This window comes from Lissotriton vulgaris, chromosome 7, assembly GCF_964263255.1.
Source record: "Lissotriton vulgaris chromosome 7, aLisVul1.2, whole genome shotgun sequence".
Taxonomy (NCBI): Eukaryota; Metazoa; Chordata; class Amphibia; order Caudata; family Salamandridae; genus Lissotriton; species Lissotriton vulgaris.
The window spans coordinates 1,547,853,320-1,547,857,536 of record NC_141695.1 but is presented as its reverse complement, the minus strand read 5'-3'; the positions used below and the strand labels follow the sequence as shown (position 1 = coordinate 1,547,857,536).

Below are 4,217 nucleotides of genomic sequence, written 5' to 3'. Positions count from 1 at the left end.
GCTGACCAGCGTTTCTCCCTGGGGGTCAGCCTTCTGCTAATTAAAGCAATGGGCTGGTCTTGACCATCTGTATTCAGTTGTGAAAGCACAGCCCCCACCCCCAACTCAGAAGCATCTGTCTGTACAATGAACTGTTTGAAGTAGTCAGGACGCTTCAGGATAGGTGCAGAGCACATGGCCTTCTTCAGGTCATCAAATGCCTTTTGACAGCTAACTGTCCACTGAACCTTTTTTGGCATTTTCTTGGATGTCAAGTCATTTAATGGTGTCACAATGGACCCATAGTTTTTCACAAACTTTCTGTAATACCCAGTCAGGCCCAAGAAGGCTCTGACTTGTGTCTGGGTAGTTGGAGGAGCCCAGTCATGTATGGTCTGGATCTTGCTCTCCAGTGGTTGAACCTGACCCCCACCTACTAGGTGGCCCAGGTACACAACCTTGCTCTGCCCTATCTGGCACTTAGTAGCCTTGATAGTCAGGCCTGCCTTTTGCAGGGCCTCCAGAACCTTCTTCAGGTGGATCAGATGATCCTCACAGGTGGAGCTAAAGACAGCAATATCATCTAGATATGCTGCACAAAAGTCATCCAACCCAGCAAGGACTTGATTCACCGACCTTTGGAAGGTGGCAGGTGCATTCTTCAAACCAAAGGGCATTACCACAAACTGATAATGTCCACTAGGGGTAGAGAATGCTGTCTTGGCTTTTGACTCTTCAGCTAACCTGATGTGCCAATAGCCAGCTGTCAAATCAAATGTGCTCAGAAACTTGTCAGAAGACAATTTATCAATGAGCTCATCTGCTCTTGGAATGGGATGTGCATCTGCCCTAGTGACAGCATTGAGACCTCTGTAGTCCACACAAAACCTCATTTCTCTCTTTCCATCTTTGGTATGAGGTTTTGGCACCAGGACTACTGGGCTGGCCCATGGGCTCTCTGATGGCTCAATCACTCCAAGCTCCAACATCTTTTGCACCTCAGCCTTTATACAATCCCTGATATGGTCAGGTTGCCTGAAGATTTTATTCTTCACAGGCAGACTGTCACCAGTGTCCACCTCATTGGTGCACCAGTTATTTTGACTGGGTGTGAGTGAAAACATGTGCCTGTGGGCCTGCAAAACCTGTCTGCAGTCCACCTGTTGCTGCTCAGTGAGGCTGCCTGCCAAGGCTACTCCATCAACTGAACCATCATCAGGGTTCTGGGAAAGCAGGTCTGGGAGAGGGTCACTCTCTTCCTCCTGTTCCCCATCTGTGGCCATGAGCAAGCTCATTTCCTCCCCGTCCACAAATGCTTTCAAACGATTCACATGGAGCACCCTGTGGGGGCTCCTAGGGGTTCCAAAGTCAACCACATAGGTGACTTCTCCCTTTTTCTCAACAATAGGGTAGGGTCCAGTCCATTTGCACTGGAGTGCTGCTGGGGCCACTGGCTCCAACACCCACACCTTCTGTCCTGGCTGGAACTCAACCATGACAGCCTTTTGGTCATGCCAAGCTTTCTGTAATTCTTGACTGGCCTCCAGGTTTTTGGATGCTCTCTCCATGTATTCAGCCATCCTGGAGCGGAGACCAAGTACATAGTCCACAACATCTAGCTTAGGCTTTTTGAGAGGTAACTCCCATCCTTCCTTCATCAAACATAGTGGACCCCTCACAGGGTGGCCAAACAAAAGTTCAAAAGGGCTGTAGCCAACCCCCTTCTGTGGGACCTCTCTGTAAGCAAAGAGCAAGCAGGGTAAAAGGGTGTCCTATTTCCACCTAAGCTTCTCTGGTAGTCCTTTTATCATTCCCTTGAGGGTCTTGTTGAATCTCTCCACAAGCCCATTGCACTGTGGGTGATATGGTGTGGTAAACTTGTAGTTTACTCCACACTCCTTCCACATTGCTTTTAAGTATCCAGACATGAAGTAGGTACCTCTGTCTGAAAGAACCTCCTTTGGAAAGCCCACTCCTGAGAAAACTGCAATGAGGGCCTTTGCCACAAAAGGTGCTGTTGTGGTCCTCAGGGGAATTGCCTCTGGATACCTGGTGGCATGATCCACTACCACCAGTATAAATCTGTGCCCAGATGCTTTTTGAGGATCCATGGGACCCACAATGTCTATTCCAACTCTTTCAAAGGGTACCCCCACCACAGGTAGTGGTATCAGGGGGGCCTTTGTTGTGCCACCTGACTTACCACTGGCTTGGCAAGTGACACACGAGCGACAAAACTTCTTGACATTTTCTGACATATGAGGCCAGTGAAAGTGAGGGACAAGCCTGTCCCAAGTCTTGTTCAGGCCTAAGTGTCCTGCAAGGGGAATATCATGGGCCAAGGTAAGAAGGAAGCTCCTGAATTGCAAAGGTATGACCAACCTCCTGGCTGCACCAGGCTTGGGGTCTCTAGCCTCTGAATAAAGGAGCCCATCATCCCAATACACTCTATGGGTACCTTGAGCATTCCCTGCAGCCTCAGCAGCAGCTTGCTGTCTGAGGGGTTCAAGGGAAGGGCAAGCTAATTGGGCCTGCCCCAGGTCTGCCCTTGAGGGTCCCCCTGTCCCCAGAAACTCAACCTGATCAGGCTCAAGTTCCTCAGAGACAGTCTCCTATTGGACTGCAGAATCAGCTCCCTGTGGAGGCTGATCCTCAACCTGGGGCAAGTGGGAAGGCACAGCCTTAACCCTCTTTCTCTTTCTCTTGGGTTGTGGTTGGTCTATTGTTCCAAGATCCACCACTGGTTCAGGAAGGCACTTCTTAGCCTGAGTCCTTGTCACTGCAAGGACATGTGCTGAAATCCCTAGCATTTCTGCATGAGTCCTGTACTCCACTTCTGACCAAACTGAGCTTTCCAGATCATTGCCTAACAGACAGTCTACTGGGAGGTCTGCACTCACAACAACTTTCTTCAGGCCAGTTACCCCTCCCCAGGAGAAGTTCACAACAGCCACACTATGTGTAGTAGTGGAGTTGCTAGCATTGGTCACTAGGTAATTCTCACCTAGTACAATCTGTCCAGGGTCCACAAAGTCAGGTGTCACCATAGTGACACTGGCACAAGTGTCCCTGTAGGCCTGAGCCAGTTTCTCATTTATCAAAGGCGTCTGCCTATACTTGCCCAGGTTACTGGGACTCACAGTAGTGGTCAAAGATAAGTCCACATCATAAAGCATAACTGCCTGAGTAGGGACTCTGACTAGGCCAGATTCCATCTCAGTACCCAGTGTTAACCCTACTATCCCTTTAGGTTGTGCACTACCACTGCTGTCTGTACTAGGGGGTGCAGGTGCTTTAGGAGCTGCAGTGGTAGGAACTGGATTTTTCTTGGGGCATTCACTCCCCCAATGGGAAGTGGACTTACAAGTATTGCACCAAGGCTTTTTTGGGACATCGTTCTTCTTCTTTTTGTTACCATTTTGGGAACCACCCTCCTTATTAGAATTTTGTGGGTCTGAAGAAGACTTCTGGTCTTTTTCTTTATCTATCTTATCCCCACCCTTCTGGTCTGTTTTCTTCTGGTCACCACCATGGTTCTGGGGTTTCTGCTTAATCCTTGTTCTGACCCATTTGTCCGCCTTCTTTCCCAATTCTTGGGGAGAGGTCAGATCAGAGTCAATAAGGTATTGATGCAACAGCTGGTTCTGACAGTTATTAAGGATCTGCTCTCTCATTATAAGATTGTACAATCCTGTATAGTCTGAGACATTACTTCCCTGCAGCCAACCCTCCAGAGCCTTAGTGGCACAATCAACAAAATCAGTCCAGTCCTGAGTCTGTGCTTTTTGGGTGTCTCTGAACAACAACCTGTATTGCTCAGTGGTTAGGCCAAACCCTTCAATAAGAGCACTCTTCAGGACAGAATAGTTTTTGGCATCCTCAGGTCTAACTGTGAGGAGCCTATCCCTCCCTTTCTCAGAAAAGGATGACCATAAAATTGCAGCCCACTGATCCTGAGGAACCTGCTGTACCATGCAGGCTCTCTCAAGAGCAGTCATCCATTTGTGGATGTCAACCCCTTCCTTGTAGGGGGGCACAATTTTTGTCAGGTTTCTATTATCATAGCCCCTGTCTTTCTCTCTAGGAATTATGCTGCCACCAGTGGAATATAATCCACACAACTTTTGTTCTCTTGCTAAAGCAAGTTTAGCTTGATCCAAGGCTATATCTTCCCTCTCTATCTGAAGTTGGACAGCCCTCATCCTGGCCCTATGCTCTTTTCTCTGGGGGGAAGTCAT

At 48.6% G+C, this 4,217-nt stretch overlaps 1 pseudogene; it reads right to left on the bottom strand.

Moving 5' to 3' along the window:
• Positions 1-2,287: 2,287 nt before the first annotated feature.
• On the bottom strand, positions 2,288-4,217 carry LOC147705982 (uncharacterized; annotated as a pseudogene).